Below are 22,286 nucleotides of genomic sequence, written 5' to 3'. Positions count from 1 at the left end.
TTTACTTAAATTCACATATTATCTTATTATAATTTCTAAAATTTTCTAGCATTTTAAAAAATTACAAAAATTCTATATCATATACATTTCTCTCATTTGTAAGATACATCACTATCCTCTCTCGATTACATACATATCCTCTCTCGAATACATCTTCATCCTCTCTTGAATACATCTCTATCGTTTCTTTGATACATCTCTCTCCTTCGGGTACATCCATATTGCCTTTCAAATATAGCTCTCTCCTCCCTGATTAATCTGTGAGTTATGCGTCTACAAGTTCCCTGAATAACAATGTATCATGATCGATGTATCCACATGCTTGCTGATAAATCTGATTTTTTAATTCTAAGATTTTATTTGTAATTTGAAAAAAATAGAGATATAATGTCATTAACTTTTATAACTATGAAAACTTATGTCATTTTAACTTTAATTTATGTGACATATTTTTCTCTATAATCAATCCAAAAGAATGGTGTATTAATATATATAATATCATTTTAAATTTAAAATATACATGTTATTCTTAGTAAGAACATTTATAGTCATATGAACATCTATGATTTGTTTTAGACCACGAGTTTTAAAAGTATTTTTTTTATAAAAAAAACATTATTGTAAGTCAAATAAACATTTAAATCGAAATGGAGTGAGTACAAACTTTAGTTAAGTTTTTTTTTCTTTTAACTATTTTTCAGTTTAACAAAATTTAAAATGAAAATGCTAAACCTTTTTCACAATAATGTTTCATATTTTTTTTATCAATATCTAGTCGATGATAACCAAAGTTTTAATATAAATAAGGTAATAAAATAACTTAATTCTAAAATTCAAGTATTGATATTAATTGAGAAAAAAATTATTTATAAATTGCAAAGCATTCATAATCTAATATTTAATATGCTTTACTCTCGACGAATGACACTAATTTATCATGATTGTAAGAAGTAGAAATCAAGAATAAAAAGTGCAACTCACTATTATATGAAGGTTAATCTGTACTTTATCTATTGTGGATGTTTCCTAAGTATATGATATATAATTATATGACAAATTAATTTTTGATCCCACATATTTATACTATTTTAAAATTAATCCCGTTAATTGGTTATGTATTTTCTTAAACTACAATTATGTTGTCATTATTTATTCAATTCTTACATTATCAACTCTATATTCCTCTTTTTTTTTTATCTCTTTACACTACAACAAAAATAACTTTTAGCGGCATGAACTATTGACACTAATAAAGAGTGCTAAAGTCTTTACTGGCATTAGTTAAGTGTCATTAGAATCAATGTCGCTAAAGGCTTTAGGGACATATACAAAGAGTGACAATTGCCGCTAAAAATACATATTCAGCGACAATTAAGAATTAAATGCCGCTAACCGTCATTTTTGTTGTAGTATTAGAATTGTGTTTTTTTTCTTATTTAAGTAACAATTTTCGAAGATAAAATAAATATTTTTTGGAGATAAAATAAGTTAAATAAAACTATATGAATATTTATGTTTAAGAAGCATTATATATAATTAAAAAGAATTGTGTTATTTTTGTTTTCTTTTTTAAGTCATAATTTTTGAAGATAAAATAAATATTTTTTGGAGATAAAATAAGTTAAATAAAACTATATGAATATTTATGTTTAAAAAGCATTATATATAATTAAAAGGAAATTACATACATGAAAGATTTAAGGATTATACTGAATATGTTGTAGCAGTAATAAACAAAGATGAACGGTTTGAAATGTCAAGAGTATAAAAGTAAAAATATTTTTCACATTATTATTATAATCAAACAAATGCTAATAGATTTTTAAAAATAACATAAAATGAATATATGGACCATATATGAAACAAAACTTTTTGTGAATCTTGAAAAGAAAAATTGGATTCTTCTAAAAAAACTATTTTGATGATTAATTATTCAATTATAAATTTAAAACTTTGCCCATGATAATGATTAAGATTACAAAATTGGCGTTGGTCGTTCTCATCATGGCTCTTCTATATAATAGAAACTCGATAATTTAAGGCCTGTGATACGGGCCCAATATAATTTCACATATTTTATTGAAAATTTAAATAAATTCACAACTTATGATATCATAATCCCCTCTTCTTATTCCCTCTCGGATAAATCAAACCCATCTTGGATACATAGATATAATCTCTTGGATACATTCCCCCCCCCCCCCCCCCATGAATTAATATATATATCATTCGGTAATATTTAGATTTTCGATATATAAACTAGATTGTAAAGATCAGTTATCTTGAGGCATTTCAAAATCTTTAAAGTTCTATTTTTTTTATTTTTTATTTATCACACATAAATTATGAGTCAGAGATATATTTTAATTACAAGAAAGAAGTCTAAGAAATCTCCATGAAAATAGTTTGTCAGATTTAATGAAATTTTTCCAAATTTGAAGAACTTATAGAGAACAAGATCGGACGTTAAAGAGGAGTCCAAAAAACCACAAACAACAAAACACTCCCAAGTAACCTAAAATTGTTAGTATCATAAATGTTTTTTCTCATCATCTCAGAATAGTCATTACTATTGCTTAGATTTCATATCACCAGCCCAACTTATTTGGAATTGAACCATAGTTATTGTGATGGTTATAATATGCAGTTCTAAAGAATTAAAGTAATTATGAACTAAGTACTAGGCGATACCATTCATAACTGGATATTCTAAACAAGTTTTTTTTACACATAACATATTAAAATCTCAAAGAATAATTTTCTGAATTCTTGAATTCATAAATATCCACAAATAATAATAAATACAACCTTAATTTACTAACAATCAAGAAGAAAAACACATATTGCTAAACATATTTATAAAAAATATGTTTGTCAGTCTGTATCCAAGTTTACAGTCCACAAATTCAATTGAAAGAAGCCAAAAGAAAGAGTTATTACTTCTTTATCAAAAAAGTAAAAAAATAAAAAAAAATTAATCAAAAGAAAGAGTTATCACTACGGCAAAAATGATCTTTAGCGACAATTATAAATGTCACGAGAAAAATCCATAGCAACATTGAATCTAATTATAATTAATTAATGTAGGTAGAGACTCTAGCACTTTTCGTTACTGTGCATATCCATTGCCGATAAAAAATATATATTTTTTTAGTGTATTTTGGAGATTTGTTAGTTTCAAGAAAACTTGATCTCTTATTATGCCTAAAAGAAGCGATGATGAAATATGACAAATTAGTTAACTTGCGATAAAAGAAGTGAACTAATTGTCTCTATGCTAATATTCTAGGAAGGATGCAATGACATATAAAATGTTTGTACCTAAGAATGAGAAATAAAAATAATATACTAATTGTAGCAAAGTAAAGAGGAATATGTTTGGTTCTATTCACAAACATAAACATTTGTTGTATATTAGTTATCATATATTTATTGTTTTGTGCTATCAAATATAGCATAACCCACAAGAAATTTTCCCAAAAAGTATAGGAATAAAACTATAGAAAGAGACAAGATAGAAGATACATTTTCAATCATCCTCACTTGAGTTTTTAACTGAGTTTAAAAAACATCAAAATTGAAAAAAGAAATTGCAATAGATATATCAATTACTTTGACTTATGGTAAAAGAATAAGCTTCATTATATAGGAGGAAGAAAACTTTTAGGAATGAAACACACTTCATAAAAACCTTAAAGAATATCTTTAAATTCAACTCCCCTACAACGAAAAAACCTACAAAGAATAGTGTCAGAAATAAATATTATGTTATTAAAGTACCAAATATAATGAATCGAACCATTTCAGCAGTTTTATGAATTGTGGGACTGAGAGGTGCAAGAGTAAAAATGTTACATTGCGATTACAACCATTTTTATTTGTTTATATGAATAAACATATAGGAAGGGAAGAAAGAGAAGATCAATTTTAAATTATCGTTGTTGAATTTTTTTACAGAGTTTATAGAGAATAACCAAAACAGTAAAATGAAATTGCCATAGTTACATGAATATTATGACATATAGTAAATATTAATCTCCATGAAGTACGAGGAAAAAAACTTTAAGGAATGAAACAAACTTCATAAGAAGCATTATTAATGTATTTGAATTCGACTAACCTATAAAGAAAAAAAAGTTACAAATAATAGTGGTGGAAAATCCCTCTATTTATATCAAACAAAGTGTAGGTCACAACTCTTTGAAAAAGTTACAACCCTTAGGAAATGTCACAACCTTACATAAAAATCACAATTTTTAATAAAAATTGCAACTTTTCATAAAAATCGTAACTCTTTCTAAAGATCACAACATTTCATAAATATTGCAATTTTTGATAAAGTCACAACTTTTCATAAAATTTATAATTTTTCATGAAAGGGGAAAGCTTGTTTTTGGTAATAGATAAATTTAAAAGGGAGTCTTGTTTGTGGTAGCGCAACGTAGGTGGATGTGTGTGTGTTTATGAAAGGGAAAACTTATTTTTGGTAATAGATAAACTTAAAAGGGAGTCTTGTGTGTGTTTTTGGTAATAGATAATTGAAAAGGGAGTCTTGTTTGTGGTGGCGCAAGGTAGGCGGATGTGTGTGTGTGTTCATGAAAGGGGAAAGCTTATTTTTGGTAATAGATAAATTTAAAAGGTAGTCTTGTTTTGGTAATAGATAAATTGAAAAGGGAGACGTGTGTGTGTGCGTGCGCGTGCGTGGGCGGACGGGAGGGCGGACGTGTTTGTGTGCGTGCATGCGTGCGTGTGAATGTGTGATTTTTTTTCTAGGTTTGTAGTGCTTAATTTTCTTTTAGTTTTATTTTTAACTATTTTAAAAATATATTATTATTATTATTATTATTATTATTATTATTATTTTACTATTATTTCGATAGTTATTTTCATTTTTTACCATGTTTCCAAATTTTTTTCTAGGTTTTAGTTTTTAGTTTTTAGTTTTTACTTTTATTTTAAAGCTATTTTAAAATAGTATTATTTTTATTATTATTTTCCTATTATCTTGACAGTTATTTTATTTTTCTTACCGTGTTTTCCAATTTTCTTCTAGGTTTGCAGACGTAAATTATGATGTCATTTTTTTGTGTTTAATTTGAATTGTCACCAAAGATCTAGGTTCTAAGTTGTTTTTATATTTGAAAAATGTTAGAAAAAATATATATATAACTTGCTCAATTTGGATTTTTTTGATTTTCTTTTACAAAATGAAAAAGTCATCATACTTGTTTGACACGATATACTCTAAAAAAATGATCCACAAATTTATAAAATATTTTTTTAATAAATCGATAATATTTATTTAATAAATTAGTTCGATACGATTCTGTTTGATTGGTTCGGTCGATCTTAGATAATCTTTTTACACCCATTTGCTAAATCAAACCCAAGCATATGCGTCATTAGCTCATTAAACTATCCATCTATCCTATGTTACATGATTAACACAACGTATCAATTTTCTACCAGTGTTGGTACTTCGAAGTTTGCATTATGAACACATAAATCACATAGGATATTGAAAATGTTGTCCACGACCAGAATATTTCATTGCTTTGTACTTTTCAAAGTGCTTCTTCCTACTCGAAAAAGAAAAAAAGAGATTTGTCACGACCCAAAACGTGCCGCGAGTGGCACCCACACTTATCCTACTATGTGAGCGAACCAACCAATCTAAACCCCAACATTTCAACCATAAAACCAGAATATAATGCGGAAGACTTAAAACTCATTAACGAAATCAATAAATAACTTCTAAAATTTAATACTTTTATTCCCAAAATCTGGAAGTCATCATCACAAGAACATCTATCCTAAAATTTCTAAGTCTAAGAGTGTCTAGGAAGCTAAAATAAGAAAACAGATGGTCCATGTCCGAACTTCAAGGACATCAAGACATGAATGAGAGAGAATTCAGTCCGAGCTAGGAATAATAGCTCACCCTGAAATCTGACGTGATGAAGACTGGCTAGAGTTGAGGATGAGTCGAAGTCAATGGTACGTTTGCTGCATTTCACAAATAACAAAGAAAGAAACATACAAGTAGGGGTCAGTACAAAGCACAAGTACTGAGTAGGTATCATCGGCCAACTCAAAATAGAAAGCAATATATATCAGATAATAACATTAATTCAGCCATAGTACTTAACAGGTGACAATAACAAGTACCATAACCATTGGCCACAACACCAAGCACATCTATGAGGACTCAAGCCTCCACACCATACTCATTTGGGAAACAAGTTCTTTACATTGAGTATATTAACATAATTCAAGATTTCACTCTCTTTACTATCCTGGTGTCGGAACGTGACACTCCGATCCCCTCAATATTCATTCATCTTACTATCTTGGTGTCTGAACGTGACACTCCGATCCCCTACTATCCTGGTGTCGGAATGTGACACTCCGATCCCCTATTTCTACGTGTCGGTTCGTGACACCCGATCCTCTACTATCCTGGTGTCGGAACGTGACACTTCGATCCCCTACTACTACGTGTCGGTTCGTGACACCCGATCCTCAACTACTACATGTCAGTTCGTGATACTCGATCCTCTACTCTCATTCTTTCAGTTCATCAAGCCTTCTTTTATAGCAAGGCATCATCATTAACAAAGAGGTTTTTAAGGTTTAAGATTCAACAGCCTCATCATGCTAATTCGTCACAATTACATAATCACATCATGCAAGCACACAATTAAGCATATAGAAGATTTTACAAAATTACCCAATACATATCAATCGCTATTTAGAGTTTACTACGGAATAACATAAATCATAACCTAATTCCACCGAAGAATCGTGAATCAATCAAGCTATCCCCCAAAACCTTTGCTTTCCTCTGTGTTCTTCTCTTTCTCTCGCTCGCTTCTCTCTTTTTCTTTTACCCTAATTATCATATACTTCAAGTATAAAAGATGGTAAAAGTAACCCACTATTTATTTCAAGGTTATCTCCTTTAACCCCCAAGTAATTGAATTATTAACATTAAACCTCTAAGTTTATAATTATAAGCAGGAATAGTCCAAAACACCCGTTAAAAACTTTTAACAGAAGTCCGACCCAGTCAGGGTTACGCAGCCCGTGACGGCCCGTCATACCTGCGACGGTCCGTCCTGCTGCTTTTGTCACAAAGTTCAGAGAGTCAAATTCATTAAAGAGTCTGTGACGATCCTTCGTGCCTACGACGGTCCGTCCTACTCTTCCGTCACGAAGTTCAGAGAGTCGAATTCATTAAAGAGTCTGTGACGGTCCGTCGTGCCTACGACGGTCCGTCCTGCTCTTCCGTCGCGAAGTTCAGAGAGTTGTTCTCAGTACCCAATTTTTCCAGAGTCTAAGTGTTTTGGAAGGAGACCCCCTCGACGGTCCGTCGTGCCCATGACGGTCTGTCGTGTGATCCGTCGACCCAGACAGCTATAACCAGAAATAACTTTACTGCTCAAAATGACTAAACATGTCGTTACAAGATTAAACATTTCGAAATAGAAAGCGCTAAACCAACAAAAATTCATAGCCACATTTAATAAATTACTATGGAGAACATATGTGTGAGAGAGAAAAAGCAATACAACATATTCGATCAAATCAAGGAACAACGAGAAAAAAACTGCTTATGAGTACTATAGCCAATAGTCTAGATTTCAAGTTATACTCCTTTAGAGAGGGTCGAGGAGGGCACAAAGTCAATAAAGGCCAAAAACTGTTCCTACAACCTAAGGATACATAAAAAATTTAATTCTTTCTCAAAAATTGACATATAAAAATTATTTTTGACATTTTCAAATAAACATGATAAGTAATAATAATAAATATCAGATGTTTCCCTGATTATTTTAACATCATGTGAAACATATATATTTGAATTAAATAATTAATTTAATGATATTCTTTTTCTATTTTATTTAAAAAGCATTCAAGAAAATAGATTAAAATTATGAGTCCCAATATAGTAAAATTTTTCATACTGATCCATCTGTAGAATAATTTTGAGTACACTTACAAATTTATTTTGTAGGTGTTTAACAAAAAAAAACAATGACCCACTTGATAAAAGTTAGAATGAATCATCTCAATCTATACAAAAAGATAAAAGGATAAAAAAAATTATGACTTTACATTTTGCCTTTATATTCATTAAAATTAAGAGAACACTTTAGTGCAGTAAAAAAATAAATTTTTTTCTAAAACTAATTTATATACCTGATGGATGAATGTTTTATCTCAAATAATGAGAATTTAAAATTGTAACGACCTGTTTAGTCGTTTCGAGCAGCAGATTTTATTCTGGAAAAACTGTCTTGGTCGACGGATCCCACGACGGACCGTCATGGGCACGACGGACCATCGAGGTGGTCTCGTTCCAAAACACTTAGAATTCTGAAATTTGGGTACTGAAATCGACTCTCTGAACTTCGTGACGACATGGCAGGACAGACCGTCGTGGGCACGACGGACCGTCACAGACTCTACAAGGAATTGAGTCTCTGAACTCTCTGGCGGAAGCAGCAGGACGGACCGTCGCAGGCACAACAGACTGTCACAGGCTGCGTAATCCCAGGCTGGGTCGGATTTCTGTTAAATGTTTTAAGGGGCATTTTGGACTATTCCTGCTTATAATTATAAAGTTAGTGGTTGAATATTAATAATCCAATTTCTTGAGGGTTAAAAAAGATAACCTTGAATTAATTAATGGGTTAATTTACCATCTTTTATACTTAATTATATGGTAATTAGGGTAAGAGAAAAAGAGTTTGAATAAGGAAAAAGAAGGAAGAGAGGGAGAACGATCGAGAGAAGAGAGAAACGAAGAGGAAAGCAAAAGCTTTGGGGGATAGCTTGCTTGATCGTGAATTCTTCGGTGGAGGTAGGTTATGGTTTATGCTATTTCATAGTAAACTCTTAATAGCGAATGATATATGTTGGGTAGTATTGTGAAGTCTTCTATATGTTTAATTGTGTGCTTGCATGATGTGATTTCATAATTGTGATAAATTAAGCATGATGAGGCTGTTGAATCTTAAACCTTAAAACCTCTTTGTTAATGATGATGCCTTGGTATAAAAGAAGGCTTGATGAAATAAAGGAATGAGGTTAGGGGATCGGGTGTCACGAACCGACATGTAGTATTAGGGGATCGGGTGTCACGAACCGACACGTAGTATTAATGGATCAGGTGTCACGAACCGACACGTAGTATTAATGGATCGGGTGTCATGAACCGACACGTAGTATTAGGGGATCGGAGTGTCACGTTCCGACACCAGGATAGTAAAAAGAATGAATTTGAATTATGTTAATGTACTCAATTTAATGAACCTGTTTCCCAAATTAGTATGGTGTGAGGCTTGAGTCCTCATATATGTGCTTGGGTTGTGCCCAATGGTCATGGTACTTGTTGTTGTCACCTGTTAAGTGTTATGGTTGATTTTATGTTATTATTCGATATATATTGTTTTTTTATTTTGAGTTGGCCGATGATATCTACTCAGTACTTGTGTTTTGTATTGACCCCTACTTGTATGTTTTCTTTTTGTTAATTGTGGAGTGCAGTAAACGTACCGTCGTCTTCAACTCAACCGCAATTCTAGCCAGTCTTCGTCACGTCAGATTTCAGGGTGATCTGTTGTTTCTAGCTAGAACTGGATCTTCTTCTTCACGTCTTGATGCCTTGAAGTTATGGCATGGACTATGTGTTTAGTTATTTTAGCTTCTTAGATACTCTTAGACTTAATAATTTGAGGATAGATGTTCTTGTGATGATGACTTCCAGGTTTTGGGGATAGTAATTGATGAATCTTAAAATTTATTTATTGGTTATATTAATGAGTTTTAAGTCTTCCGCATTATATTCTGTTTATTATGTTTGAATTGTTGGGGCTTAGATTGGTTGGTTCGCCCACATAGTAGGATAAGCGTGGGTGCCACTCGCGGCTCGTTTTGGGTCGTGACAAACTTGGTATCAGAGGATTTGATTCGTTGGTCTCATTACACAAGAACGAGTCTAGTAGAGTCTTAAGGAACGGTAGGAGGACGCGTTTACTTTTCTTTGAGAGGCTATAAGACTTTAGGAAAATTCCATTCTTTCTTTCTTCCTTTCGTGCTATTACTTGGGTCCAATTGGTATCTAGGTGATACAAATTGGTATCTGACCATCTTCACTCTATATCGCATATGGTAAGAACTAGAGCAACGACTGCGCCAACACCAACACCGACAAGACAAGAAGCGTTTGAGCTAGCCACTGGGGCTCTAGCTCGAAGAGGAGTAGTGTCAAGAGGCCGTGGAAGAGGTCGTGGGAGGACGTCCTCTAGAAGAAGAGGAAAAGCACCTAGCCCATCTGGTACTAGGGCGGTGACTCCTCCACCGACTGAGGAAGTGGTAAGAGAGGGTGAGGAAGGGGAGAATGAAAAAGTACAGAATGAGGGATTGCCACCCCAACTACCCCAGAGATGATAAATCAGGTTCTTGCTTATCTTAGCGGGTTATCTGATCAGGGCCAGACACCTCTAGTGTTTTCGGCACCAGCACCTCAGGTTCCGGAGGTACAACATGCAGCTACTGTGGCTCCCCGCATGGATGTCTCATTGGAAATAGGCACGTTTCCTCGTCTGACTACAGGGCCTATAATGACAAACGATCAGCATGAACTTTTCAGTAAGTTCTTGAAATTGAAAACTCCAGTCTTCAAGGGTGCTTAATCTGAGGATGCCTATGATTTTCTGGTTGACTGTCATGAGCTACTACACAAGATGGGTATAGTAGAACGATTTGGTGTTGAGTTTGTGACTTATCAGTTTCAAGGAAACGCCAAAATGTGGTGGCGGTCACATGTTGAGTGTCAACCAACAGAGGCACCACCTATGACTTGGGCATTATTCTCTAGCTTGTTTATGGAGAAGTATATCCCCCGGACTTTGAGGGATAGGAAAAGAGATGAGTTCTTGAGCCTAGAGCAAGGTAGGATGTCGTTTACTACATATGAGGCTAAGTTTCGTGCATTATCCAGGTATGCCATCCAACTTTGTTTTAGTCCACAAGAGCGGATTCGCCGTTTTGTGAAGGGGTTGAGGTCAGAATTGCGGATTTCAGCCTTACAGGTAGCGGCTACGATAAAATCCTTTCAAGAAGTGGTAGACTTCATGATAGAGGTGGAAGGAGTGAAGCCAGATGACTTCACCATGGCATCGACATCAAAAAGGTTTCGAAAGGGAGGTGAGTTTAATGGTTCTTACTCTAGAGTTTAGGGTTCAGGAGGTTACTCAGTCCGACCAATTCAGTCTTCACTATAGACTGTAGTTGGGGGTCTACCTCAGACCGGTCAACACTTCTCTGAGAGACCTATGCTTGACTCCAGAGAGTGTTATGGATGTGCGGAGACTGGACATATTAGGAGGAATTGTCCAAAACAGAGTTATAGACCCCCAATAGCTAGAGGTAAAGGTGGTCATGGTAGAGGCCGTTATTCTAGAGGACGTGGTGGCCGAGGTAATGGTGGTCACCAAAACGTCCGGGGTGACGGGCAAACTAGAGCCACTACAGCACAACATGGTAGGGGCAACAGGCAAACAGGTGATAGGGCCCATTGTTACTCTTTCCCCGGGCGGTGAGAAGCGGAGACATTTGATGCTGTTATCACAGGCAATCTTTTGATTTGTGATTGCATGGCTTCTGTATTATTTGATCCTGGCTCCAAATTTTCATATTTATCTTCCTCATTTTATACTGGTCTTAATTTACATTGTGAATTGATTGACATACCTATTCGTGTGTCTACTCCGGTGGGTGAGTCTGTGATAGTTGAAAAAGTATATAGGTCTTGTTTGGTGACTTTTGTGGGGAGCAAAACTTATGTAGACTTGGTTATCTTAGAAATGGTTGATTTTGATGTAATTCTGGGTATGACTTGGCTTTCTCCGAATTTTGCAATCTTGGATTGTAATGCTAAAACTGTAACGTTAGCCAAGCCTGGGACAGATCCGTTATTGTGGGAGGGCGACTACACTTCCACTCCGGTTCGTATCATCTCCTTTCTTTGAGCTAAGAGAATGGTTAGTAAGGGGTGTTTAGCTTTCTTGGCACATCTCAAGGATGACACTACCCAAGTACCTTCAATTGAGTCGGTTTCGGTAGTCCGTGAGTTTCTGGATGTGTTCCCTGCACATCTTCCTGGTATGCCACCGGATAGAGATATTGACTTCTGCATCGATCTTGAATCGGGTACTCGCCCCATTTCTATACCCCCTTATAGAATGGCTCCCGCAGAGTTAAGAGAGTTAAAGGCTCAACTTCAAGAATTGTTAGGAAAAGGCTTCATTAGACCAAGTGCATCTCCTTGGGGTGCTCCTGTTTTGTTGGTGAAGAAGAAGGATGGAAGTTTTCGGATGTGCATTGACTACAAACAACAGAATAAGGTAACTGTTAAGAATAAGTACCCTCTTCCTCGCATTGATGATTTGTTTGATCAGTTACAAGGTGCTTGTACCTTCTCAAAACTCGATTTGAGATCTGGTTATCATCAGTTGAAAATATGGGCAACGGATGTGCCAAAGACTGCTTTTCGGACCAGGTATGGACATTATGAGTTCTTAGTAATGTCTTTTGGGCTTACTAATGCTCCTGCTTCTTTCATGAGCTTGATGAACGGGATTTTTAAGCCATATCTGGATCTCTTTGTCATCGTATTCATTGATGATATACTGGTATACTCAAAGAGCAAGAAAGAACATGAGGAACACTTGAGAATGGTATTGGAAATATTGAGGGAGAAAAAGCTTTATGCCAAATTCTCTAAGTGTGAATTTCGGTTAGATTCAGTGTCCTTCTTGGGGCATGTGGTTTCTAAGGATGGAGTGATGATGGATCCTACCAAGATTGAAGCAGTGAAGAATTGGGTAAGACCTACTAATGTTACAGAGGTAAGGAGCTTCGTTGGTTTAGCTAGCTACTACCGTCGATTTGTCAAGGGATTTTCTTCTGTTGCTTCCCAACTGAAAAACTTGTCTAAGTAGAGTGTTCCATTTGTATGGTCGGACGAGTGTGAAGAAAGCTTTCAGAAGCTCAAGACTTTGTTGACTACTGCACCAATTCTTACCTTGCCAGTGCAAGGTAAGAATTTCATTGTTTATTGTGATTCATCCTATTCTGGTTTGGGTGCAGTGCTAATGCAAGAGAAGAATGTAATTGCTTATGCTTCGAGGAAATTAAAAGTGCATGAACGTAATTATCCGACCCACGATTTGGAGTTGGCTGCGGTAGTGTTTGCATTAAAGCAATGGAGACATTATCTATGTGGGGTTAAGTGTGAAGTCTATACAGATCATCGCAGTTTACAGTATGTCTTTACTCAGAAAGATTTGAATTTGAGACAGAGGAGGTGGGTGGAACTACTGAAGGACTATGATATCACTATCTTGTATCATCCTGGAAAGGCTAATGTTGTGGCAGACGCCTTAAGTAGAAGGGCAGGAAGCATTCTCACTTGAAAGTTTCTAGACGCCCATTGGCTAGAGAAGTTCAGACTCTGGCTAATAACTTTATGAGGCTAGAAGTAAATGAGAAGCGAGGATTTTTGGCCAGTGTGGAGGCAAGATCTTCTTTTCTTGACAACATTAAGGGAAAACAGTTTACTGATGAGAAGCTGATCCGGATCCGAGATAAGGTGTTGCAAGGAGAGGCTAAGGAAGCAACGATCGATGAGGAAGTGTTTTGAGAATTAAGGGAAGGGTATGTGTGCCCCGTGTTGATGATTTGATCCACACTATTCTCACAGAGGCTCATAGTTCCGGATATTCTATACATCCTGGTGCAACCAAGATGTACCGTGACCTAAAGCAACACTTTTGGTGGAGTAGAATGAAGCGCGACATTGTTGATTTTGTTGCCAAATGTCCAAATTGTCAGCAAGTAAAGTATGAACACCAGAGGCCCGGAGGAACACTTCAGAGAATACCCATTCCTGAATGGAAGTGGGAGAGAATTGCAATGGACTTCGTGGTTGGTCTTCCAAAGGCATTGGGGAAGTTTGACTCTATTTGGGTAATTGTGGACAGATTAACTACGTTTGCTCACTTCTTCCCGGTCAAGGTGACCTACAATGCAGAGAAGTTAGCTAGACTCTACATCTCAGAAGTTGTTCGATTGCATGGAGTTCCACTTTCCATCATATCAGATAGAGGTACGCAGTTTACTTCTAAGTTTTGGAGAACATTGCATGCTGAATTAGGTACTAGGTTGGACCTTATTACTGCATTTCACCCTCAGACCGATGGTCAGTCTGAGCGAACAATTCAGGTGTTGGAAGACATGCTTCGTGCATGTGTGCTAGAATTTGGGGGTCATTGGGATAACTTCTTACCCTTAGCGGAGTTTTCATACAATAATAGCTATCACTCAAGTATTGATATGGATCCTTTCGAAGCATTGTATGGGAGAAGATGTAGATCTCCCATTGGTTGGTTTGATGCATTTGAGGTTAGACCTTGGGGTACTGATCTTTTGAGGGATTCATTAGAGAAAGTGAAATCTATTCAAGAAAAGCTTTTAGCGGCTCAAAGCAGGCAAAAGGAATATGCAGATCGAAAGGTTAGAGACTTGGAGTTCATGGAGGGTGAGCAAGTCTTGCTGAAGGTTTCGCCCATGAAAGGGGTGATACGGTTTGGGAAAAGAGGTAAGCTAAACCCAAGGTATATTGGACCATTCGAAGTAATTAAGCGGGTAGGGGAGGTGGCTTATGAATTAGCCTTGCCCCAGGACTGTCAGGAGTGCATCCGGTATTTCATGTGTCTATGTTGAAAAGATACCATGGGGATGGAAACTACATTATTCGTTGCGATTCAGTTCTGCTTGATGAGAATTTGTCTTATGAGGAGGAGCCTGTTGCTATTTTAGATAGAGAAGTCCGCAAGCTGAGGTCAAGGGAGATTGCATCCATCAAAGTTCAATGGAAGAATCGACCAGTCGAAGAAGCCACTTGGGAGAACGAGGCAGATATGCAAGAAAGATACCCACACTTGTTTACAGATTCAGGTGCTCCTTTTCGCTCTTACTTTTCTTCTTATGATCGTTCGAGGACCAACGATGGGTAAATTGGTATCTATTGTAACAACCCGTTTAGTCATTTTGAGCAGCAGATTTTATTCTGGAAAAACTATCTTGGTCGACGGATCCCACGACGGACCGTCATGGGCACGACGGACCGTCGAGGGGGTCTCGTTCCAAAACACTTAGAATTCTGAAATTTGGGTACTAAAATCGACTCTCTGAACTTCGTGACGACATGGCAGGATGGACCGTCGTGGGCACGACGGACCGTCACAGACTCTTCAAGGAATTGAGTCTTTGCACTCTGTGATGGAAGCAGCAGGATGGACCGTCGCAGGCACGATGGATCGTCACAGGCTGCGTAATCCCAGGCTGGGTCGGATTTCTGTTAAATGTTTTAAGGGGCATTTTGGACTATTCCTTCTTATAATTATAAAGTTAGTGGCTGAATATTAATAATCCAATTTCTTGAGGGTTAAAAGAGATAACCTTGAATTAATTAATGGGTTAATTTACCATCTTTTATACTTAATTATATGGTAATTACGTTAAAAGAAAAAGAGTTTGAATAAGGAAAAAGAAGGAAGAGAGGGAGAACGATCAAGAGAAGAGAAAAACGAAGAGGAAAGCAAAAGTTTTGGGGGATAGCTTGCTTGATCGTGAATTCTTCGGTGCAGGTAGGTTATGGTTTATGCTATTTCATAGTAAACTCTTAATAGCGAATGATATGTGTTGGGTAGTATTGTAAAGTCTTCTATATGCTTAATTGTGTGCTTGCATGATGTGATTTCATAATTGTGATAAATTAAGCATGATGAGGCTGTTGAATCTTAAACCTTAAAACCTCATTGTTAATGATGATGCCTTAGTATAAAAGAAGGCTTGATGAAATAAAGGAATGAAGTTAGGGGATCGGGTGTCACGAACCGACATGTAGTATTAGGGGATCGGGTGTCACGAACCGACATGTAGTATTAATAGATCGGGTATCACGAACCGACATGTAGAATTAGGGGATTGGGTGTCACGATCCGACACGTAGAATTAGGGGATCAGGTGTCACGTACCGACACGTAGATTTAGGAGATCGGGTGTCACGAATTGACACGTAGAATTAGGGGATTGGGTGTCACAAACTGACACATAGAATAAGGGGATCGGGTGTCACGAACCGACACGTAGATTTAGGGGATCGGGTGTCACGAACCGACATGTAGATTTAGGGGATCGGGTGTCACGAACCGACACGTAGATTTTAGGGGATCAGAGTGTCACGTACCGACACAAGAGGATTAATTAATATGAGGGAGCGGAGTGTCACGTACCGACACAAGAGAAATAAAGATAATGAATCTTGAAAGATGTTAATATACTCAATCTAATGAACATGATTCCCAAATGAGTATGGTATTGAGGCTTGAGTCCTCATGTGTGAACTTGACGGTAATTGTTAATGATATAGTACTTGCTGTTGCTACATGTTGAGTATCATAGTTGATTTTATGATATTACTTGGTATATATTGTTTTCTATTTTGAGTTGGCCGATGATATCTACTCAGTACCTGTGTTTTGTACTGACCCCTACTTTTATGTTTTCTTCTTGTTTATTTGTGGAGTGCAGCAAACGTGCCGTCGTCTTCGACTCAACAGTAATTCAAGCCAGTCTTACTACATCGGAAATTCAGTGTGAGCTAATGCTTCTAGCTTGGACTGGATCTTCTTCTTCAAGTCTTGATGCCTTGAACTTCCGGCATGGACTAGCTTCTTATGTATTTTTTTTAGCATCTTAGAATACTCTTAGTTTAGTAATTCGATCATAGATGTTCTTGTGGTGATGACTTCCAGATTTAGGGGATAATGATAAGTTTTGAGTTATAGAAGTTGATTATTGATTTTGTTAATGAGTTTTAAGTCTTTCGCATTGTTTTCTATTTATTATGTTCGAAATGTTAAGGTTTAGATTGGTTGGTTTGCTTACATAGGAGGATAAGTGTGGGTGCCAGTCGCGGCCCGGTTTTGGGTCGTGACAAACTTGGTATCAGAGCATTAGGTTCGTTGGTCTCATCATACAAGAACGAGTCTAGTAGAGTCTTAAGGAACGGTAGGGGGACGCCTTTACTTTTCTTTGAGAGGCTATAAGACTTTAGGAAAATTCCATTCTTTCTTTCTTTCTTTCGTGCTATTACTTGGATCCAATTGGTATCTAGGTGATACAAATTGGTATCTGACCATCTTCACTCTGTTTCGCAGATGGTTAGAACTAGAGCAACAACTGCGCCAACACCATCGTTGGCAAGACAAGAAGCGTCCGAGCCAGCCACTAGGGCTGTAGCTCGAGGAAGAGTAGCGACAAGAGGCTGTGGTAGAGGTCGTGGGAGGACGTCCTCTAGAGGAAGAGGACGAGCACCTAGCCCGTCTGATACTAGGGCGGTGACTCTTCCACCGACTGAGGAAGTGGTAAGAGAGGGTGAGGAAGGGGAGAATGAACAAGTGCAAAATGAGGAATTTCCACCCCAACCTACCCCAGAGATGATCAATCAGGTTCTCGCTTATCTTAGTGGGTTGTCTGATCAGGGTCAGGCCCCTCCAGTGTTTTCTGCACCAACACCTCCGGTTTCAAAGGTACAACATGCAGCCACTATGGCTCCTCGTATGGATGCCTCATTGCACATAGGCACGTTTCCACGTCTGACTACTGGGCCTATAATGACAAATGATCAGCATCAACTTTTCAGTAAGTTTTTGAAATTGAAACCTCCAGTCTTCAAGGGTGCGGAAGTCTGAGGATGCTTACGATTTTCAGGTTGACTGTCATGAGCTACTACACAAGATGGGTATAGTAGAACGGTTTGGTGTTGAGTTCGTGAGTTATCAGTTTTAAGGGAACGCCAAAATGTGGTGGCGGTCGCATGTTGACTGTCAACCAACAGAGGCACCACCTATGACTTGGGCCTCATTCTCTAGCTTTTTTATGGAGAAGTATATCCCCCGAACTTTGAGGGATAGGAAAAGGGATGAGTTCTTGAGCCTAGAGAAAGGTAGGATGTCGGTCAATGCATATGAGGCTAAGTTTCGTGCATTATCCCGGTATGCCACTCAACTTTGTTTCAGTCCACAAGAGCGGATTCGTCGTTTTTTGAAGGGGTTGAGGTCAGAGTTGCGGATTTCAGCCTTACAGGTAGCGGCTACGGCAAAATCCTTCCAAGAGGTGGTAGACTTCATGATAGAGGTGGAAGGAGTGAAGCCAGATGACTTCACCACGACATCGACATCAAAAAGGTTTCGAAAGGGAGGTGAGTTTAATGGCTCTTACTCTACAGGACAGGGTTCAGGAGGTTACTCAGTTCGACCAATTCAGTCTTCGCTACAGACTGTAGTTGGGAGTCCACCTCAGACCGGTCAACATTTCTCTGAGAGACCCATGCTTGAATCCAGAGAGTGTTATGGATGTGGAGAGACTAGACATATTAGGAGGAATTGTCCATAACAGAGTTATAGACCCCCAATGGCTAGAGGTAGAGGTGGTCATGGTAGAGGCCGTCATTCTGGAGGACGTGGTGGTCGAGGTAATGGTGGTCACCGAAACGGCCGGGGTGATGGGCAAACTGTTGCCACTACAACACAACATGGTAGGGGCAACGGACAGACAAGTAATGGGGCCCATTGTTACGCTTTTCCTGGGCGATCTAAAGCGGAGGCATCTGATGCTGTCATCACAGGTAATCTTTTGGTTTATGATTGCATGGCTTCTGTATTGTTTGATCCCGGATCCACATTTTCTTATGTATCTTCCTCATTTGCTAATGATCTTAATTTACATTGTGAATCACTTGACATGCCTATTCGTGTTTCTACTCCGGTGGGTGAGTCTGTGATAGTTGAAAAGGTTTATAGGTCTTGTCTTGTAACTTTTATGGGGAGCAATACTCATGTAGACTTGGTTATCTTAGAAATGGTTGACTTTGATGTAATTCTGGGTATGACTTGGCTTTCTCCGAATTTTGCAATCTTGGATTGTAATGCTAAAACTGTGACGTTAGCCAAGCCTGGGACAGATCCGTTAGTGTGGGAGGGTGACTACACTTCCAATCCGGTCCGTATCGTCTCCTTTCTTCGTTCTAAGAGAATGGTTAGTAAGGGTTGTTTAGATTTCTTGGCACACCTCCCGGATGATACTATCCAAGTACCTTCGATTGAGTCGGTTTCGGTAGTCCGTGAGTTTTTGGATGTGTTCCCTGCAGATCTTCCTGGTATGCCACCGGATAGGGATATTGACTTCTGTATTGATCTTGAACCGAGTACTCTCCCCATTTCTATACCCCCTTATAGAATGGCTCCCCCGGAGTTAAGAGAGTTAAAGGCCCAACTTCAAGAGTTGTTGAGCAAAGGCTTCATTAGGCCAAGTGCATCTGCTTAGGGTGCTCCGGTTTTGTTTGTAAAGAAGAAGGATGGGAGTTTTTGGATGTGCATAGACTACCGGCAGTTGAACAAGGTAACCATGAAGAACAAGTATCCTCTTCCTCGCATAGATGACTTGTTCGATCAGTTACAAGGTGCTTGTGTCTTCTCTAAGATTTACTTGAGATCCGGTTACCATCAATTGAAAATACGGGCAACGAATGTGCCAAAGACTGCTTTTAGAACCAGGTATGTGCATTACGAATTTGTAGTGATGTCTTTTGGTCTTACGAATGCCCCTGCTGCGTTCATGAGTTTGATGAACGGGATTTTTAAGACATATTTGGATCTCTTTGTGATCGTATTTATTGATGACATACTGATATACTTTAAAAATAAGGAGGAACATGAGGAGCATTTGAGAATGGTATTGGAAATATTGAGGGAGAAAAAGCTTTATGCCAAATTCTCTAAGTGTGAGTTTTGGCTAGATGTAGTGTCCTTCTTGGGGCACGTGGTTTCTAAGGATGAAGTGATGGTGGATCCTTCTAAGATTGAGATAGTGAAGAATTGGGTAAGACCTACTAATGTGTCAGAAATAAGGAGCTTTGTTGGGTTAGCTAGCTACTACCGCCGATTTCTTCTATTGCCTCCCAACTGACGAACTTGACTAAGCAAAATGTTCCATTTGTATGGTCGGATGAGTGTGAGGAAAGCTTTCAGAAGCTCAAGACTTTGTTGACTACCGCACCCATTCTCACCTTGCCAGTGGAAGGTAAGAATTTCATTGTCTATTGTGATGCATCTTATTCGGGTTTGGGTGCAGTGCTAATGCAAGAGAAGAATGTGATTGCTTATGCTTCAAGATAATTAAAAGTGCATGAACGTAACTATCCAACTCATGATTTTGGAATTGGCCGCGGTAGTGTTTGCATTAAAGCAATGGAGACACTATTTATATAGGGTTAAGTGTGAGGTCTATACGGATCATCGTAGCCTACAGTATGTCTTTACTCAGAAAGATTTGAACTTGAGACAGAGGAGATGGATGGAACTACTGAAGGACTACGACATCACTATTTTGTATCATCCGGGGAAGGCGAATGTTGTAGCGGATGCTTTAAGTAGAAAGGCGGGAAGCATGGGAAGTCTAGCTCACTTGCAAGCTTCTAGACGCCCATTGGCTAGAGAGGTTTAGACTCTAGCTAATGACTTGATGATATTAGAAGTAAATGAGAAGGGAGGATTGTTGGCTTCTTTGGAGGCAAGATCTTCCTTTCTTGACAAGATTAAGGGAAGACAGTCTGATGATGAGAAAATGCGCAGAATCCAAGATAAGGTATTGCGAGGAGAGGCTAAGGAAGCACAAATTGATGAGGAAGGTGTTTTGAGAATCAAGGGAAGGGTATGTGTACCCCGCATCGATGATTTGATCAACACTATTCTGATAGAGTCTCATACTTCAAGGTATTCGATACATCCGGGTGCAACCAAGATGTACCGTGACCTAAAGCAACACTTTTGGTGGAGTAGAATGAAGCGTGATATTGTGGATTTTATTGCCAAATGTCCAAACTGTCAACAAGTAAAGTATGAACACCAAAGGCCCGGAGGAACACTTCAGAGGATGCCCATTCCGAAATGGAAATAGGAGAGAATCGCAATGGACTTCGTGGTTGGTCTTCCAAAGACGATGGGTAAGTACGACTCTATTTGGGTGATTGTTGATAGGTTAACAAAGTCTGCTCACTTCATTCCGGTCAAGGTGACTTACGATGCAGAGAAGTTAGCCAAACTTTACATCTCGGAAGTGGTGCAATTGCATGGGGTTCCACTCTCCATTATATCAGATAGAGGTACGCAGTTTACTTCTATGTTTTGGAAAACATTGCATGCGGAATTGGGTACTAGGTTGGACCTTAGTACTGCGTTCCATCCTTAGACCGATGGTCAGTCTGAGCGAACGATTCAAGCGTTGGAGGATATGCTTCGTGCATGTGTGATAGAATTTGGTGATCAGTGGGATAGCTTCTTACCCTTAGCGGAATTTTCATACAATAATAGCTATCACTCAAGCATTGATATGGATCCATTTGAAGCATTGTATGGTAGAAGATGTAGGTCCCCCATTGGTTGGTTTGATGCGTTCGAGATTAGACCTTGGGGTACTGATCTCTTGAGGGATTCGATGGAGAAGGTGAAATCTATTCAAGAAAAGCTTCTAGCGGCGCAAAGTAGACAAAAAGAATATGCAGATCGAAAGGTTAGAGACATAGAGTTCATGGAGGGAGAACAAGTCATGCTGAAGGTTTCGCCCATGAAAGGGGTGATGCGGTTTGGAAAAAGGGGTAAGCTAAGTCTAAGGTACATTGTCCCCTTTGAAGTACTTAAGCGAGTAGGGGAGGTGGCTTATGAATTAGCCTTGCCTCCAGGGCTGTCCGGAGTACATCCGGTATTCCATGTGTCGATGTTGAAAAGATACCATGGGGATGGAAACTACATTATCCGTTGGGATTCAGTTTTGCTTGATGAGAACTTGACTTATGAGGAAGAGCCTGTTGCCATTCTAAATAGAGAAATTCGCAAGTTGAGATCAAGGGAGATTGCATCCATCAAGGTTCAATGGTAGAATCGACCCGTTGAAGAAGCCACTTGGGAGAAGGAGGCAGATATGCGAGAAAGATACCCACATCTGTTTACAGATTCAGGTACTTCTTTTCGCCCTTGTTTTCCTTCTTGTGATTGTTCGGGGACGAACGATGGGTAAATTGGTATCTATTATAATGACCTGTTTAGTCGTTTTGAGCAACAGATTTTATTTCTGGAAAAACAGGCTGAGGCGAC

The sequence above is a fragment of the Solanum lycopersicum genome, chromosome 10 (genome assembly GCF_036512215.1).
Source record: "Solanum lycopersicum chromosome 10, SLM_r2.1".
In the NCBI taxonomy this organism is placed as follows: Eukaryota; Viridiplantae; Streptophyta; class Magnoliopsida; order Solanales; family Solanaceae; genus Solanum; species Solanum lycopersicum.
This window is presented reverse-complemented; position numbering follows the sequence as displayed.